The following is a 19,694-nucleotide window of genomic DNA, read 5'->3' as shown; positions in this document are numbered from 1 at the left end:
AAGTTGCGCCTCCCGCCCGCCCGCCGACCGGGCACTTCCGCATCGCCCGCCCCCGCCCTTGGGCCGGGACTGTCGAGCCTCGGTGCGCGGGCAGCGCCCCGCCCTGCCCCACCGAGCCACCCTGGGCCCCCGCACTGACCGGGCGACCGCGGCCCGGGCCCGAGCATCGGGCCAGGCCGGGTCCTCCTGCAGTCCAGAGCCTCCAGGGAGACGCCGGGCAGCGTCTCCCCGCGTCGCGGAGAGACTGCCGCGACGACTGGGCTCCCTCGGCAATCTGGAACCGCAAAGTAGTCCTTCGGCCAGCCCTGGCCCCTTCCCCACCCTGATGCAGTGCTCTGTTGGGCCTGAAGCTGCCCCAGGTCGCGTCCTCCGGGAGCTCCAAATCTCTGCAGACACAGGCCATCGACCGAACCACGTAGGAGGGTGCGGTGGGGCGACGGATAGATAGTCCCTGGCCCTCGCCCCACCAGCTGGCATCTCTTTCGGGGGTCGCCCCAGTCTCCAGCAGGTGGCACTGGGACCCCGACACTCCTAGACGTGCCTTCAGGCAGGGATCCTCAGGCTATTCTGCCCCTTCCTCGTTCTCAACCGCACACCTGCCTGCCCGAGCAGCCCCTTCCCGGTCCCCTTCGGGGCCTCTAGGCGCCAGAGCCAGAGTCTCCTGACCTCCTCTTCGCTCACCTCTACTTTGACCATCCATCTGCCGTTCTGAGTACTTTTCGGTTCCACAAATGGGCCTGGCTCGCCGGCCTCAGCCTTCACGTGGCCTGTTCGTTCTCTTGGGACATTCTTCGCTTCAAGTTTTGTATTGGCATCACCTCCTCTGGAAAGTGTCTCCTCCTGGGTCGGTTCCCGAGCCCCAAAGCTGGTCCAGGCTGGTTTCATTTGTGGTTGGAAGGTCTGATTCCCACTGAAATCAGCTTACTCAGGAACCACTCCCGTTTCCATTGTTTTCTACAGTAATTTTCATTAAAAAAATATTTTAAAAAGAATATTTTCAAGGTGACTGACTAAATTTTAGACAGCAAATAAAATATATACGTTCCAGAAAGTACTATTTGCCCTTTAACGTTTAGTGCCTGCATTTTTAACAAATAGGATATTAGTCAGTCGATGAATCAGAACTTGACCTTCCCCTCCCCTCTCCTTCCCTCTAGGAAAACCTGGGTTGTTGATCTTTAATCTGCATCATCACTCATTATGGGTTGTTTTTGCTTCTCTTCCATCTCTCCATCTCTATCCCCCACTCCTTGTAGCCCTAATATAAAATGACCCATAATTACACATAAGTATTTTATTATTTACTGACAATTATTTACTGAATATTTAATAAATAAATATTAATTTATTATTATTAGATGCTATTATTTAGCATCTGCTGAGTCTTTCACTCATATTTTTTTAAATTTAATGTGTGGATGGAGAAAAAGTAGATAGGTAGATTGTTTTATATATTTTTTTTCTTTAAAAACGGCTATTTCATTGAAAGTGGTCCCCCACAAAATGAGAACCTTTTTCACTGGAGGCTAGTAATGTTTTGTAGAAAATATTGTTTGTTGGACTAGAAAATATAGCTGGAGCAATAGTCAAGAAGAGCCTTCTTTTATTGTCAAATGCCACCTGCACAGCCTGAGAGACCATGAGACTAGGACTCTGCGCTCTGCCCTGCACACCTCCCCCTTGTTCAGGTGAGGTCTTCACCCTGAGAGACTCTGCACCTCATCAGGAACCGTGCAGGGGCTACGCAGAGAGGAGGGGGTATCACACTTGAGCTTCTGCACAGCTCTGTTGAATCCAAGCTGAGCAACCTCCAGCAGGTCCTATGAATCTCGTTGTCTGTCTGTAAAGGGGGGATGATGTGACCGAGCTCACAGCTCCGGTGCGAGGCTCCAGGGATGAGGGCTAGGCAGGGGCTTCACTCAGCTTGGCACTTTTGCCAGGCCCAGGGGAATGTGAGCCAAGAACCACTCCAGGCCAGAGACAAGGAATAGGCAGGGAGAGGCAGGGACAGAGAGCATCACTCAGGCTCTCCCTGCATTGAATGGTCCCCTTGCCTACAGATGCTGCGTTATGGTGAAGCATAGCAAAGGGGAAGTGAGGCCACACCGAACGCCATAAGGTCACTCCCAGTCTCCCCTGGGGCACAGGGGGAATGGGGAAATGCGGCCTCCACCGCCCCAGGCAACTCCGCAGAGACATGTGTCCGGGTCCCTCACTCCCAGTGGTGAGGTGGCCCCTGCTTTGACTTCCGCGGGCTGGGGCTTCAGGTCCAGGGTGTGGTGAGAGGCCTGGTTCCGGTTGGAGCTGGAGTGTGTGAGTGTGTGTGCGCGTGTGTGTACGGAGGTTGGGGGAAGCTGTGGCACCCAAAAGGAACTGAAAGAAGCCCAGTGTGAGTGTTAGGAAGAGGAAACAGAGGTCCACAGGGCAGCTGGACAAGACCACCCCCCAACTCGGGGCCTTTAGTGCAGGCCTGGGCAGATGACCGCTGCCTTTGCCCGAAGCCTCCCTTGCAGGGCGCCCACCCGCTCAGGCCTGGCTCTCTAGATTCCTGTTCCTCACATACCCCTCTCCCCCCGACCCCGCGCCATTCCTGGGAACTTGTCAGCTGGACTCTGCGCTCTGGAGTCCAACCAGACTGGGTCACGCCCTGGCTCCACCACTCTGGCATCAGATGACCTTGAACAAACCAGAGATGCTCTCAGAACCCCATTTCCACCTGTAAAGTGAGAATGACAACATCGCTCTCACGGATTGGCTGTGCGGCCTAAATTCAACACATGCTCAGAGGGAAAGTGCCTCTTCTGCCAGAATAAGGTGGCAAACAAAAAGTCTACTTTGTCTCAACCCCCTGTCCTCCTGGAGCTTCCATCCTGTGGAGTGAGGTAGACAGTGAGTGCTTAAGTATCAAAACGGGTGAGTGCCTCCTGGGTCGTTGTGCAGGCTGCGCAGGGGCATGTCAGGGTCTGAGGTAGGTTTGTCTCGGCCATTCCCGCTTCTGCAAAGTGCGCACTCTTTCTGACACACACAAGTGGCAGCTTTATTATTATCAGTGCCCAGCACACCACAGCTGGGGCTTCCTCCTCCTTTCTTACTAACTGCTGCCTCCTCAGAGCTTTTTAGGGCACAACCTGGAAGTCCCCGACTTGACCAGTACTGTCACACGGTCTCTAGTCTCACGTCCCCACCTCTCCCAATGCTCAGCTCTACCTCCTTCCGTGGCCTGAGGCCCAGGGAGCTGTGCAGAGATCCTCCTCTGCGTCCCAGGCCCTGGCCCTCTGTTCGTCTGGCCCTGCTGAGAACAAACACTTCTTCCCTTTCCTCCCTGGTCAGCACCTTCCCTCTCCCTGATTCTTTGCAACTAGGCTCCCGCCCCTTTTCCGTAGATTCCGCTCTGGCCTTGGACTCACCACTCGCACAGGCCCTGAACCTCTCAGAACTGCTCAGAAACTCCAGTCTCTGTGTCCTTTTCTCATTTAAACTCTCAGATCCTGGAATTTCATGGTTGCCTTTAAACAGCTCTGGTGGGGGCTTCCCATTTTGCCCTGGATTTTGCTCTTGGATTAGCTTAGCCCCTCAGCACCCTTCCTTACCGCCACCCTCCACCCCCGTGCCTCACCCCCGCGCCTCACCCCCGCCCTGCTTCTCAGTGCAGTCGTGGTTGGTCCTGCTGACCCTTCCCACACCACATCCTCTGTTGAGACATCCTCATCTCCCGCACAACAGCTGCACTTGGCTGATTCAAACGCTCCTGAAATCTGCTTAGCTCAGCATTTCACTCAGACCACTTCCCTCCCCACTCCGGGGCCCTGTCACTGAAGGCATTAGGACCTGTGTCCTTCTTGCTTATCCAGGGGACTCCCTATAGAACACGAGACACTTGAACAAGGAGGGAAAAAAAAAAGGGAAGAATCCTGACCTGGGAACCCCAGCCTTCTGGGGACTCCTGCAGTCAGAATAGATTAGCCCCTGCTTTGTGGGTACAAGCCACTCTGTCCCCATGAAGTCCTGCTGTGGGCCTCAGTGTCTTCTCCTGTCCCAGGCAGATCTGGTTGAAGCCCAGGGTCCACAGGCATTGCCACCAGGCGGAGGGGCCCCATCCTGGTGCATGAGGCCCATCCATCACTGCGTGGGGTGAAGCAGGGCACAGGCTCCGGTGTGCTTATCAGCCGGATCTAGCTTAAGCCCCTGCAGCTAAGAACCAGGGCTCAGGATCCATCTTGGGATAGGATTGTTGTCACTCTGAGTGGGGAAAGAGGGGCGACTGAATTCTGTCCAGGATGTCAGGGTCAGCCCAAGGGCATAAGGGACCCTTCTCAGGTCACACCTGGACCTCAGGGTGATAGAAAGATGACAGAGTCACCTTGAATGCAGGGAACTCCAGGAGTGCTCCGGAGGATTCCGGAGGGGGCTGGCGGGAGTGGCTGTGGCATGAGGTCACAGGAGGGGGCAAGGGGGCGTGACATTTGTCCCATGTGGCTTCTCAACACTTCACTGTGGGAGGAGGATGTCCCAGCTGTCCCTCTCTGACCTCCTACGGGGTAGGCTGGGTCAGGGTCCTCGGATGGCATTCCGTGGGGCGGGGGGTGGGGGGCTCTTGGAGGCCAGCAGCCAAACAGAGCTGTGGGGATAGGTGTTCCTGTCAGCCAGTCACCCCAGGGTCAACATTACCCCCCTGTTGGGGTCAGGCCTGGGAGCCCTGGGCGGGGCACCCCTCAGGCTGCTCTGCTGCTCCAGTAGCCTCTGGTTGGTGGGGGAAGAGGGAGAAGGTCAAGAAAGCAGAGGTCCCTGGGGACTAGGGGACCCTGGCAGGCCCTGGCCTGCCCACTCTGCTCTATTGGGGCTTCTTGGGGAAGAAGGCGTGTCAGACCTCAGCTGAGGGGGGTCTGGGGGGTCTTCTGACCAGGCCGGTGTCCTGGAGGCCCAGTGTCCCCACGTCTCCAAGCCAGGAGCCGGCTGGGACGCTGATGCCCTCCCAGGCCCCGTGCGGGGCAGACCGGGCCGCGCAGGTGCTGGTGGGCGTGTGGGACTCGGGGCTCTCTATTGGCCTGTGTCAGTCTGAGGGCCAGGTCTCCTCTCCTTCTCTCAACCTATCCTTCTTCTCTCCTGAGGCAGCACTTCTAAAGCCATAGGGAGGCCCACCTGGCCTGACAGCTAGTCTGGGGACAACATGGGGTGGGAGGCGGGGGCTAGACAGGACAAAGAAAGGGGTTCCTGCTCATGCGGGAAAGAGTTTACAGGGGCTTTCTCGCTGGCTCCCCAACTCACTGAGAGGGATCTGCTTTGCAGTAGCAGGTCACAGGAGTGCCCAAAAGGACGAGGCAAGGGGGCGGTGAGCCCAGGGGTTCTGGGTCCCACCTGGAACTCAACTGTTCTGAGAGCAAGTGTGCTCACTCCTGTGTTGTGTCTGCAGTTTGAGGCTCACAGAAGAGGGGGCGGGGCAGGGCAGGGGTCCTAGGCAGAGGGGCCGCCCATCCAAGCTGTGAAGAGCCAGGGGCGGTCACCGCCAGGCTACAGCTCAAGGCCGAGGGGACATGCTGGCGAAGGCCCCGCTGGGAATGGACGTGGTGTTCTCGGGGGGGGGGGGGGCAGACCACCTGCTGTGCTGGCTGAAGATGCAAACTCAACTAGAACACGCTAATGAGGCCTTAATATCTCTAGATACCACTGAGCACTTTCCATACATTTTTGCATTCATTGCTACAACCAGCCACTATGAGGTGGACATTATTAGAATCTCCATTTACAAAGAAGCAAGTTGAGTGACTTGCTAACCTCTTGAACTTGAACAAGTCAGTCAGCTTACATCTTTGTGATCTTAGTGCTAGCTTTGGTGTTCTTTGGCTTACAGGAGCATCACCCTGATCTCTGTCTTCAATTTCACATGGGGTTTTCCCTGTGTCATATTTGTATTCAAATTTCCTCTTTTTCATAAGGGCATCTGTCATAGTGGATTAGGGCCCACCCTAATGATGTCATCTTAATCCATTACATATGCAATGACTTTATTTCCGAAAAGGTGACATTCTGAGGTACTAGGGATTAGGACTTCAGCATATAAATTTGAAGGAACCCAATTCAACCCGTAACACTATAGCAGGTAACCTACTGGTCACCAAACACTGGGGTCACATTTGACCCTCACAACAGCTGCAGAGACAGGAGTATGTATTACCTTCATTTTATAGATGAAGACATGGAAGTTCAAAAAGATTAGGCAGTTCACCCAAAGGCACTCAGCAAACTAGGACAATGAAGCACTGTATTTGATCCAGACTAACCCAGGAGTGACATGTGACCGCTCCAGAGCCAGACGGACCCGCGTTCAGGTCCTAGATGCGGAACTCGGGCAAGGCATTTCGGAGTCACAGTGTGCTCGTTTATAAATAGTGTGGTTGATACTGCGCTGGCAACAGCATGGAACCGCTGTGCAGCAGGGAGCATGGGGTCCAGCCCAGCGCTGGGCATGCAGGAGAAGTGATAATAACATAACGCAGCGGGCGCTGCCCCAAGGAGCACACCCTGTCCTCTGTGGGTTCTGCGTGGCTGCATCGCTATGACCAGCTGTCCTCTCTGAGACCCTGGGGCAAGCAGAGCCAGGAGGAACACAGACCCACCACCTCTGGCAGCCCAGACTCCCTGGGGCTGTGCCCCGCCCAGGCACCCTCTGCCTTGACATGCCCCCACTGTTTCCCTCCACTGGGAGGGTAGAGGGAGTTGCCTGCTGGGGCCTCCTTCCTTGTGCTCAGGCCCGGGGGTGTTGTCTGTGTAGAAAAGGTGGCCCTTGTGCCCAGGGAATGATCACGGCCCCTGAGACAGGCTGCCCCGTCTTCAGCCACCTCAGGCTTAGAGACAGACCCATGAGAAGCTATGGGACCGCAGAAGAGCACAGGTGAGGGGTTGGGCACAGGGAGCAGAGGGAGGTTAGGAGAAGCGTTTCCTGTCTTAACTGTGGTGGTCACACCACATTCTGCGTTTGCCAAGACTCACAACTGCATATTGAAGACAGTGACTTCTGTGGTATGTAAATGAAAAATAATTAGAAATTTTAGGCCTGGCTGGTGTGGTTCAGTGGTTTGAGTCCCACCCTGCGAACCAAAAGGTCACCAGTTCAATTCCACATCAGGACACATGCCTGGGCTGCAAGCCAGGTCCCCAGTTGGGGGCGTGTGAGAGGCAACCAATTGATGTATCTCTCTCACACTGATGTTTCTCTCTCTCTCTCTTCCTCCCTCCCCCTCTCTGTAAAAATTAAATCTTTAAAAAAAATTTTTTTTAAAGTGACTTAGGAGACTCAAATTTTAAATGTCAAGAAGTTTTAGCCCTGGCCAGGTAGCTCAGTTGGTTAGTGTGTCATCCCCACATGCCGAGGTTGTGGGTTCGATTCCTGGTCAGGGAACATACACGATTCAGCCAATGAATGCATTAATAAGTGGAACAACAAATCGATGTTTCTCTCTTTCTCTCCCTTCTCTCTTTCTAAAGTCAATCAATAAAAAAAATTTAAATAGGTTTTAGGAACAGCTTAACAAATTTAGCTTTTTTAATGCAAGCAGAAGACTGACACTGTATTTGATATGTCTTAAAGAACTCTTTATGTAAGTCTAAAATAAAACTTCTAAGTAATTAGAAAAAGAGAAAAGGGAGAGAGAGAAAAAGGGCCCTTCACAAGGAGGCAGGTCCGCGGCCCTTGCGCCCTTCGTCCCCCCACCTTCTCCCAGCTTTCCTGGCTCTCCCCGTTGTCCTACTGGCCCCTCCTCTAACTTACCCCGGCCCCCAGCGCTGAGCTTAGTCGAGGAGAGTTTGGTGGCTTCTCACAGGCTCCCAGCTGCCCCAGGGACCCGGACGAAAGGCCCTCCCTCAGTGTGGGCGGTTTCCGGTGAGAGGCATGTGACTGAGAGTAAACGGAGGCAAGTTTAGGACCCTTGCAGAGGTGTGAACAGGTACAAAAGCCCCTGGGGAACTTTCGGGCGTCTGGGGTCTGGGCCGAGCATCAGGCAGGAACCACGACCACCCGCGGAAGGACCTGTGGCCATGGCAACGCTGGGGGCACCGTCTGTTTCACTCTCCTACCCTCCTATCTTTTGCCAGTGCCCCCCATTAGCCAAATCCACCCAGAATCGAGAGGACGAGGAGCCCGGGTCCTGCAGGCCAAGGACGCCCGCTGCTTCGGGGCCTGGAGAAAAAAGCAGAGGTTGGATGGGGAGGGGGTAGCAAGAAACCTGAGCCCCTGGGAAGGGAGGGATCTCATGTGGGGACGGGGGACAACCCTGCACCCGTGGTCACCTCAGTCTTCTCCCCAGGGGCAGCCAAGTGTCCCAGCTCCTCTTTCAAGCCGGGGAAAACTGAATAAATGAATGGATGAATGATAAATTTGGAAATGGAAGAGTAACAGCATAATTGGGAAGGGGCCAGTTCCTACTGATGCTAAGAACAAGGTGGGTCATTTTCCCCAAGATTCCCCCCACCCCCCTGCCCAACTCTGGGCCTTTCAAGACTGCTTCCTGAGTACCCACCCACTTCCGGGTCCTACGTAAGACCCTGAGCTAGAGAAGCAGAGGCTATGGGCCGGGTAGGGTGGGGGCAGGCTCTGGGGAGGTTATGTCGTCCTGCAGGACAAGGGGCCTTGCTCCTCTTCCCTCTTCTCTCTAGAAACCTATACAGGGGCTGCTCCCCACCCCCCAGGACCCACCTTCTCCACCTGGGGAACGTAGGCTGGCTTCACAGGGTCCAGTCAGTTGCTGGTGCAGCCGGGAAGGCAGAGGCACGGCAGGGCGGAGACCGAAGGGTCTGTCGGCCTGATGAGCGTAGTGTGCGCATCTGCCGAGCAGCTGCGTGCTCCCCAGTGCGGGCCTCCTGGTGGGAGGAGCAGTGCCTCGCCTGGGGCCCAGGAGCTCTCAGAGCACCCTGGGAGGTCGGGCTGGTGGCAGCTGATGGTGGGGGCGGGGGCTTTCCCCTCAGGCACTGGCAGGGCTGAAGGGGCCTGCCCCCATGCTGGGCCCCGCCACCGTGTGTGCAACTTCTGTCCTGTGTGCTTCTCCCCGAGGGTCCTGGCCTGGCTGTAAACCACCCCTCTTGCACCCTGCACACACCCCAGTGGGGCTGGGTTTTGGTGGACGCTGTTGTGGGTCCAAGGGTGAGAGACAGACAGGTGGGAAGGCCCAAACATCATAGGGAAGAGCTCATGAGGGGCCCAGAGTCCCTGGCATCCAAGAATCAGCACCGGGATTGGGACGTGGGTCAGGGTGGGAGTCCAGGAGGCTTAGGGCAGGTCCCCTCCTGAGAGGCCTCCCCGGTGGTCCTCGGACACCGCACCCCCACCTCCATCTTGAACCAAAGCTTGGTGGGCAGCAACACCTGCTACTGGGCACCAGCTGGGGCCTGGGGTGAGGGTGAAAGGGCAGAGGACCCCTCATTATGCTTCGGCTTCACCCCCACCAACCAGAGGCTGAACTCTGAGCCCCAAAGACCCCAGCCTGGGCCCCACGGAAGTCATAATGAGCAGTGTGAGGCCCTGTGTGCAGTGTATCAACTGATCCCTGGGGTGTGGGGGACCCTGGGTCTCCACCTTGTCCCATGCTCTGCCTGCTTCCTGCCCTCAGGTTTATTCCTAAAGATTTCCAGATGCCCTCACAGCGGGATCCCAACAGAGACCCTCTGCTTTCTCAGCGGGGCCTCTGACTGAACCAAGAAGGCAGAAGCCTTCAGCACCCCTCCACTCCAAAGCTTCCTCACCTCCTCACCCTCTCACTCCGCCCTTCCCACGTTACCTGCCCTCCAGCCAGTTCCACATTAGGGAGCTCTAGGGAAGGAGAGGGGGAAAGCCCCCATTCCCAGTGAGCCCTGCTCCCACAGTCTCTTGGTCCCTGGGGGCAGAGGCCCAGCTCTGGGCTCCACACTGAGAGGTGTTCAAGGTGCAGGATGGAGCCACAGGGTCAGGTGCCAGGGGAGTCTAACCACGGGGCCTCCAAGACATTGTGCCCAGATTTTCAGACGCATGTTTTCATGGACCTGGACATCTGTCCCAACTCATAAAATCTGAAGTGATCCTGAGGGCGTGCAGCCCTCAAAGCTCCACCAGCGGCAGCCACTGTACCGCTCGCTGGGGCCACCGTGTGGCCAGCTCGGCACCTCCGCCCGCCCGCCCGTGGCCCCTCATCCAACGATGTCCCGCCTCAGGCACCTTTCCTGCCCAGGCGCTCTACTCAGGCCCTTTCCTGAGCACAGCTCACCTCTCCACAGGTAGAGCAGCCCTAGAGCAGCCACTAAGGAAATAACCAAAAATGTAGTAAAAAAAAAAAAATCACTAATGGAATAATTTAAATGTTATACTAGAAAATATTCACTTAATGCAAAAGAAAGCAGCATAGGAGAAACAGAGGAACAAAAAGATGAGAGATTTAGAAAAAAGTATTAATAAAATGGCAAATGCAAATGCAACTTCATCAACAATGTGAATAGATTAAACATTCCCATCAAAAGGCAGAGGTCATCAGACTGGATTAAAAAACAAGATCCAACAATGTACACAGGGAATACATTTAGGATTTAAAGATACAAATAGATTTAAAGAAAAAGGACAGAAAAGGATATATCATGCAGACAGCAAACATAAGAAAACTGGAGGGACTAGACTATTATCAGACAAAATAGATTTTAAAACAAAAAAGTACTAAAGATAAAGAGAGACATTTTAAAATGAAAAAAGGGCAATCTATCAGAAAGGGGACAATTATAAACATATGCATCTAACAACAGAGCTGTACCTCACACCATATACAAAAATTAGCTCAAAGCGGATCAAAGACCTAGATGTAAGAGCTAATACTCTTATCAAAAAGCACAGAGACAGCCCTGGGCGGGTGGCTCAGTCCGTTAGAGTGTTGTCCCAATGCACCAAGGTTGTGGGTTTTGTCCCCAGCCAGAGCACATACAGGATTCAACCAATGCAATGCAACAGTAGTGGAACAACAATTTGATGTTTCTCTCTCTCCCTTCCTCCTCCTCTCTTAAATCAGTAAATTAAAAAAAAAATTAAGATAAAGATAAATCTTCCTAATCTTAGATCAGACAACGATTCCTTAAATATGACACCAACTACAAGCAACAAAAGAAGAAAAAAGATAAACTGGACTTCATCAAATTTAAAAATTTTAAACTTTTGTACTACAAAAGACATCATCAAAAAAGTGAAAAGATGACCCATTGAGTGGGAGAAAATATTGGCTAGCCATATCCGTGGTAAGTGACTTGTATGTAGAATATATAAAGAACTCTTACAACTAAATGATAAGAAGACATATAACTCAAAACAAATAACCTCTTAAAAATAGACCAAGGATTAAAATAGACATTTTTCCAGAGAAAATATATAAATGATTAATAAGCACATGGAAAGATGTTCAACATCATGAGTCATTAGGGAACTAGAAACCAAAACCACAAGGAGATACCACTTTACATTCACTAGAATGCCTATCATAAAAATGTCAGATGATAAGTGTCGCTGAGGATATGGAGAAATTGGAACTCTCATTCATTGCTGGTGAGAATGTATAATGGTGTAGTCACTTTGGAAAAACAATCTGGCATTTCCTCAAAAGGTTAAAGATTGCCCTGGCTGGTGTGGCTCAATGAATTGAGTGATAGTCTACAAACCAAAAGGTCACCAGTTTGATTCCCGGTCAGGGCACATGCCTGGGTTGTGGGCCAGGCCCCCAGTTGGGGGTGTACAAGAGGCAACCAATAAATGTATCTCTCACACATTGATGTTTCTCTCCCTTTCTCCCTTCCTTCCCCTCTCTCTAAAAATTAAAAAAAAAAGGGTTAAAGATAGAGTTACCATACGACCCAGCAACTCCGCTTCTGGTGATGTGCCCAAGAGACATTATAGCGTATGTCCACACAAAAACTTCTACGTGAGTGTTTATAACAGCCAAAAAGTGGAAACAACCCAAATTCCCATCAATGGATGAAGAGATAAATAAAACACAGTAAGTACATACAGTGGACTATTATTTGACAATAAAAGGATTGAAGTACTTACTAATGAATGGTATAAGATAGATGACCATTAAAAGCATGCTCAGGGAAAGAAGTCAGACACAAAAGACAATCTGTTGTATGATTCGCTTACATGAAATGTCCAAAATAGGCAAATCCATAGAGAAAATGTGGAGGTGCATGGTTGCCTAGGGCTGGGAATAGGTGGTGGTAGGAAATGGTGGTGAACATTAAAGGGTACAGGGGTTCTTTTTGGGGTGAATGAAATATTCTAAAATTGTGGTGATGGTTACCCAACTCTGTGAATATAGTAAAGTATTCAACAGTATGTTTTAAACGGGTGAGTTTATGGTGTGGGAATTATATCCCAATAAAGCTGTTATAACACACACACACACACACACACACACACACACACACACACACAGCAGGAACCTGAGATCACTACCGGGTGCCTGGACGTCTGGATGACCTGAGCTGCGGTTTTGATCCGCTGCCCTCTGCCCCCTTGCCATCTGACCTCCACTCTTTATATTTCCTGGAAGGAACAGCTGCTATTCCCCTCCCTTAGCGCCCGTCTAAGATTTTATCTGTCTCTCAACTGCAGGGTGGGGCCACAGCGCTGGGTGAGACAGGCGCTTGTTCAGAGGCCCCAGCCTCCAGCGACGCAGCGTCCCCTCTGGCCAGCCTCTGTGGGAAGGCAAGTGTTGGCAGCTCAGGGCCTGACTGCCACAGGAGTCAAGAAAATGGTCTACGGGTGCCGGACCAACCCAAAGCAGAGGGCCCTGGGCACGTGCAGGCAATACCCGCTGCTGACCGGCCTCCATCCAGCCCCTCAGAACCCCAGAGCTGGCTCGCGACAGGCCTTGCCTTTGGAGTCTGAATCCTGGGGTCCAAAGCAGGATCACAAAACAGGGGCCCAAGAAACCTCTGAGACACAGGGCCTCCTGCCCAATCCTTCAATTTTGCAGAGGGAAGAAAGAGCCTGAGTCTGCCCATCTACTAGCACCTGCCGAACGACCCCCACCACTTCCTCTATTCCCCAGATGAGTGACTGACCTTGGCTGAGCTGCTTAAACTCTCCAGACCCCAGTTAGCACCTACTTCCTAGAGTTGTCAGCGTGCATTCCAATAACCCCTGTGGCCCATCGGGCCTGGGCCTGTGCCTGGCTCCCACTGAGCACTCCCAGGCAGTAGTCACCATCACTGCCATCAGGGAGCGGGGCCAGGAGCCAGGGCTGTGCCCTGCAAGGCTCTGAGGGCCGTTGCTCACATGGCAACCATTGGGGATCTATTACAAAACTCTCCGAGCCAATGGAAAAAAGAAAGCTGTCGTGAGAAGCTGCAGTTTTTACTAATTTGCACCAAGTTGACATAGTCCAAATATGCAATGTCCAGTACAGTAGCCACCAGATGCATGTGGCTATTTCTATTAAAATCAATTTCTAGAATTAGCCCTGGATGGTGTGGCTCAGTGGATTGAATGCAGGCCTGTGAACTGAAGGATGGCTGGTTCAGTTCCCAGTCGAGGCACATGCCTGAGTTGCAGGCCAGGTCCTTGGTTGGGGGCATGCGAGAGGGCAGCCGATGGATGTATCTCTCACACACTGATGTTTCTCTCCCTCTTTTATTTCCTCCCTTCCCCTCTTTCTAAAAATAAGTTTTTTAAAAAATCAATTCAAATTAAATAAATTTTAAAAATTCAGATCCTCAATCACACTAGCCATGTTACAATTGCTCCGTAGCCTCACGGGGCCACTGTACTGGATGGTGCAGTTACAGAACATTTCCATCATCGCAGAAAGTTCCATTGGACCGTGCTGGCCTCAGTGCTGCCTGGAACCGCCAGGGGAAGCCTGTGAGCAAGCCTGGGAGCAGAGCCAGGAGGTGCAGGAAGAAGAGAAATGGGCGGGAAATCACATAACCCTTCCGCTCTTCCCCCCACCCCCCACCCCCGCCCTCTCAGTTTCTTTAAACCCAAATGGGATCCCCAGGGGTCAGCCTTTGACAAAAGAAAGTGAGAAAAGACATTGGAGAAGCCGGGGCAGAAATAGGCACAAGGGTGATTGGCAAGCTCCCCTCCAGGCCGGAGAGCCTCCAGGGTGAAGATCCCTGGGCGGATGCCTGGAGACCTTTTGCCTTCCCCCAAGTCCCGGCCGGCTCTGCTGTGCGGCTTCGATAGGCAGTGTGATTGCATTGGTCTCTTTATGCAAAAACAAAAAAAATGCACACACACTCTGAAAATCCCAGCAGGTTCAGTCCAACAAGGAAGTATTTGGTTCCAGCTGTGAGCGTTAACCTGTGAGCAGTGATAGTCAAGTGTGTGGTTGACACCAGTACTCAAGGGGCATGCTGTAGTTTGGAGCAGCGCCTGGAACATCGTGAGGCGGGTCCCTGCACGCGTACTGAGGGTGGACAAAGAAGGTCCTTCCTGGAATGGGACTGGTGGGCTGCCTGCTCTGACTTTGGGGGAGGGTTAGCCAGGCTATGGGATGCGGTTGTGGAGTTAAAATCTCAGCTCTGTGATAAACAGCACATCCTCCACCATCTTGGCTGCTCAGGGGCTCATCTGGAATGATCTTTGCCTGGGTAGGCGTGGTGTTTGAGTGGGGGAATTGGGATGCTGAGATGGAGCCACTGAGAAAGATGACTCTGGGGCAAGCTGGGCGGGTTGTGGGGGGTGGGCTGGGGTTGGGGATGGGATCCTGCACAGCCTGTGCCAAAATACCACCTGCAAAGGAAATCACATGGTGTACACATGTCTGTGTATGGTTGTGTGAGCCAGGTGACATGTGTAGAAGAACATACCCTTGTTACCATCGGTCCTATCAGGGTGGGACTGGGTGAACAAGAAAAGGGGTTGGAGCAGGTGCGGTGGTGGGCTTTGTCTTTATCCCTTTGTAGTGCCTTATTTCATTTGTCACAACTGGTGAGACCCGAAAGCTATCAAATGCAATACAAAAATGTAATCATTTACTAACCCTTTCTCTCCTTCTCTTTCACAGTGAACTTTTGTTTCAGCCTCCAAAGCCAGAAAGAAAACCATTTTGCTGCCACTGGCGGTAGAACTTGAAGAAGGTAAGGAACAGGCAGGAAGTCATGTCAGGTCTTCGGTGTGCCAGAGGGGAGAGTCTGGCTTAGGAAGTAGAGCAACTTAATGGAATATGTGGCAAGGATAGCATATTGGCTGAGAATCAAAGGGAAAATAGACTTCCCCTCAAAAGGGTTTAGCTAAAGCTCTCACTGGTTGTGGCTCATGGGTCAGGCACTGTCCCAGGAGCTGAAAGGTCGCCTCTCCCATTCCTGTTCAGAGCACATGCTGATTGGGGGCAGGCGGCAACCGATCGATGTTTCTCTTGCACAGTGATGTTTCTCTCCCTGTCTTTCTCCTTCCCTTCCCCTCTTGCCAAAAAATGAAGAAAGAATGTTTTCTAAGAAAGGGTTTAGCTAAAGAGAACTTAAAGGGTGGGGCCATTTACAGATCTGCAGACAGTTAAGAAAATCAAAAAGAGATGTTGGGGATCAGGGACTAACAATAGCAAGAAGCCACAGTCACCCCCTGGGTGAAGGGGCTGAGGGGCATTAATAGTGACCACAGGAGCCCATGGAGAACAGGAAGAGGCCAGAGAAGAAATGCCCCCACCAATCTCTTCCCCTGCCCTCCAGCCCTGCCAGTGCTTCTCATTGGCTGACCCAACAGGAAGGTAGAGGACCCAAAAGCCAGAGTGATGCAGTCTGTAGGGGGCTGAGAAGTAGGAGAATGAATGGGAGGGGGCAGAAATGGAGAACCACCAGCACAGGCAGTAAATGGTGGAGCAAGGAGTTGAACTTGGAATTCACTGACTCTAAACCCTGCAGCCTTTCTGCTGCCCCGCATAGCATGACGAGCCACTGCACCCTCAACGCCTCCGGATCCTACACATCACTTCACATGTGGGGCCATCCTGCCAAGTAAGGACTCAAGCCTGGGCCCGAGCCGTTCCTTCTTTCTCTGGCCAAAACGTTCCTCTTCTGAAGAAAGCCTGGGTTTTTGTCAGGATGGCTGTGTCTGGTTCCACCAGCCTAGCAGAGAAATGCAAGCTCTTTGTTCTGAGCCTGACATTAACGTGCGCTTACGGTCCTGTGCTCGTGCCCTGCCCTCTCCCAGGACCCCCAGACCTCCTTTCCTTGGCCTGCATGGGGCATTCTGGCCAGGGTTTCGTTCCCTGCTGTGTCGCTGTTACCTGGCTCGATGCCTGGCGCAAAACAGGCTCACAGTGATCACTCACAGTAGAGTTCAAATGCCTCTCTAAGTAACACCTTCCCCTCCTGGGTTTTTATTTCATAGAGTGAGTTTTCCAGAAGCTTCTCCAACTCCTGTTGCACGTAAAAAACATTAAGTTTGGCTTTTTGGGTTGGGCCAGAGCAAGAGATGATGATTCCATTAATAAAAATAATAATATATTTGGATCCTTAAAATGTGCCGGGCACTGTAAAAAGGTTTTTGTGTGCATTTTCCCACTCATTGGACCCCTTTTATGCAAATCTTCTCAGCCGCACTTACTCTGGTTGCAGGCAGGCGGCGGCAGCCGGGTCTTGCCTCGGGCCCTGGCTGCAAGTCGCTCCCGTCTTGCTTTGGAATGTCTCTGGCACCTGGCATCGGACACCCTGGGAAACCCACGTAGACTCTCATTCATGCAGACTTGGGAGTGGCTTATGCTCCAAGGGGCCACCCTTGGCCAGTGGGGCACTGGTATCTGTGAATAAGGGCTTCCATTTTCTACCTTGAGCTGCTTTCAAATAGCTCAGAAGGTCCTGCCGGATTGGACATGCAGATGCTCAGAGCAGGGGCCAGCCCCTCCAAGCCCACCTTCCAAGGATGGCCCTCCATGCCTCCCTGCTTTGCTTTCCTCGCCTGTCATTCCTGCTCCCTGGGATCACGTTCCAAAATAAGCTTGCATTAAGCCTTTGTCTCAGGCTCTGCTTTTTTTTTTTTTTTTTTAATTTTAGAGAGAGAGGAAGTGGAAAAAACATTGATTTGTTGTTCCACTTATCTGTGCATTCACTGGTTGATTCTTGCATGTGCCCTGACAGGGCACCAAACCCACAACCTTGGTGCATTGGGACGACGCTCTAATCAACTGAACTACCCAGCCAGGGCAAGCCTCTGCTTTCAGCGAACCCAGGCTAAGACAATCTTATAACACCCATGGCATGGGTGCTATTATTATCCCTGGTCCACAGGGGGGAACCCCGGGGCTTGGGAAGGTTCAGTAGGTTGCTCGGATCCTGCAGGTGAGGGTGGAGCCACTGAGACGGTTAGGAAGGAAGGAGGGGCATGTGGTGCTCCCTGCAGGGAGTAGGGGATTGGAATCACCAGGCCACTGGCAATGTTGTCTGTCTGCTGAGGTCTGTGGCCATAAATTTGAAGTGAAACTGATCAGCCAAGTGATGGGATGCCTCTGACAATACTCAGGTGCAGAGACCCAGAGAAGGCGGGTGGGGGCGGGGGCAGGCGCTCAGGGAAGGCGGGGCGGGGGCGGGGGCGGGGCGCGGGCAGAATAGGAGACACACTGAGCAGTAAGTAGCTGGGAGTCAGGGTGACCGGGGATGGCTCGGGGGCTGGGGCCCGTGAAAATCATGACGTTTACAGGGAGTGGTATGAGGGTGCAAGGCTTGCCCGCGCTCCATCTTTGACTCTAGGAGAGATGCTGGAAGCAGGAGCCCCCTCTCTCGGAGGCCGGCGAGGTCGTGCCAAGGGCGAGGCCAGGTTGCGTGGTCAGGGGTCCATGTCAAGAGGCCTGGCCAGGTCCTGGGGTCCCAAGAAACGGACACTGAATCTGCACTCTGTGGTTTATTCCCAGCGTGACTATGAGCTACTTCTCTGGCTTCTTTCAAATTCTGCACCTGTCAAATGGGAGGGGAGGCACTGGGGTTGGAAAAACAGTCTTCCTTCTACCCCCTGAGTTCTTCTGGCTGGTCTGATAACCAAAATGCCATGAGACAGATTAACAGGAGAAAATAACCAAATGTATTACATATGTACATAAGAGTGTTCCCTAACAATATGGAACTGAGGACAAATAGAGTAGTTGAGGCTTATACTATACTATTCTGGACTGAGAGAGAGGCAAGGGTCTCTGACTTCAAAGGAAAAGCAGCAGTTCACAGGTAGATGAGAAGGCACAACATTTGGTAAACAAATTCTTGCAAGACCACCCAAAAACAATGGGACTCAGAGGGGAGTCTAACAAACTGAATTATCTAGGTTCCTCTCTGTTTGCAACACTCAGATCATATTATGATGCTAAGGCAATAGCTTCCTTCCTTAAAGCAGGTTTTTCTATCTGAATTCCTTTAGGCATGTAAACAGGGAGATTCAGATATTCTTTCTGAGTTGTTGTTTTTATTTTTTTCTAAAAAAGAACAGGCTTAAAATAAACAAATCCCAAAAGACACATTTTTGGAGTGGCAAACTCTGCTTCCCCATAGACTCCCCCCTTGCATGGTTGGGGTGACAATTAGAGGTCACATAAGAGATGCAATAGGCGCTAATGGCCATGTGCCAAGTGCCAGGCTAAGCGTTCTTCCCAGCCGTTAATTTATTTAACCTTCACAAAGGTTATTAGAGCGACATGTCACAACTAAGACAAGTTAACCACTGAAAGGTAAACGACTTGCCTGCGGTCACCAGCAGAAAACATCAGCCCAGGAGGATCTGGCTTGGCAGCTCTCAGTGGAGTGTGCTCTTCACCTCTCCTCCACCCGGCCTCCCAAGGGACCTGCCTTACAACAGGCGTCATTCTCCTTAACAGCAGAGGGAACAGAGCTTTGCTTCCTTGCTCCTTTTCCACCAGCTGCCCCTGGCTTTCCCCGGCCCCTGCTGGCCTCGCTCCGGACGGGCTGAGGCCAGGTCTCAGCCCTGCCTCACAGCCTCCCCGCTTCGGCTGCCGACTGCTCAGGCCCTTCACGGGGCCGCACGCCTGCGGGGGGAAGCCACCCTCTCTTAAGGTGCATGTTGAGTGGGCTGAGGGACCTTTGTCCCAGCCTGGGCTGGGGGGAGGGGTGGCCTCAGATTTGCTGGCCTTTGTGGCAGAAAGGAGACGGCTTCTGCTGGACTCATGGCTCCACCCTCAAGGTTCCTTTGCCTGTGAGCTTGGGGCCCATCCCCACTTCCCCCTGCTTCCCAGCTGTGCTAAGGAGTTTCCCAGACTTGCGGGCCGACGTGGCCAGCTTCCTCACTTCCTCCCTGGAGCCCCATCCGCCTGCTGCGCCCAGGGCCCAGCCCTGTCCCCTGCTTTGCCCCCTGCTCACCCACAGGCCAGGCCTGAGCTCAGGAGCTGGAAAATGGGCTGGGATCAGACAGCAAAGAGAGGCCTCGACATTTGGGGCAGAGCCTGGGACTGCTGGGGTGAGCAGGGGTTGTGAGCAAGTCCAGGAAAAACTGCGTAGGTGGAGATAGGAAGAGGTGACTGGGAGCCCCTGATTTCAGAGAGGGGGTAGTGTCTATTGTTATTTGGTGCTTACTGAGCGTTTGGCATGTGCCGACCACTACCCTAAATTCTTAATCTGCATAATCTCAGCGAATCCACACTACAAGTCTATAAAGTAGATATTACGACCCTCAGTTTACAAACAGGGAAACTGAGGGATGGAGAAATTAGGGGTTCTGTGTAAAGGCATATGGAAGTGGCTGAACAGGGATTTGAACCTCA

General features: G+C 52.6%; 1 protein-coding gene across 1 annotated transcript in view; it reads right to left on the bottom strand.

The window, feature by feature from the left end:
* FLNC (filamin C) overlaps window positions 1–19,694 on the bottom strand; it is a 111,441-nt gene that overhangs the window by 19,709 nt on the left and 72,038 nt on the right. The window lies entirely within an intron of this gene.

Source organism: Pteronotus mesoamericanus, unplaced genomic scaffold (assembly GCF_021234165.1).
Source record: "Pteronotus mesoamericanus isolate MK-2021 breed Mesoamerican mustached bat unplaced genomic scaffold, CSHL_Meso_final scaffold_85, whole genome shotgun sequence".
In the NCBI taxonomy this organism is placed as follows: Eukaryota; Metazoa; Chordata; class Mammalia; order Chiroptera; family Mormoopidae; genus Pteronotus; species Pteronotus mesoamericanus.
This window is presented reverse-complemented; position numbering and strand designations above follow the sequence as displayed.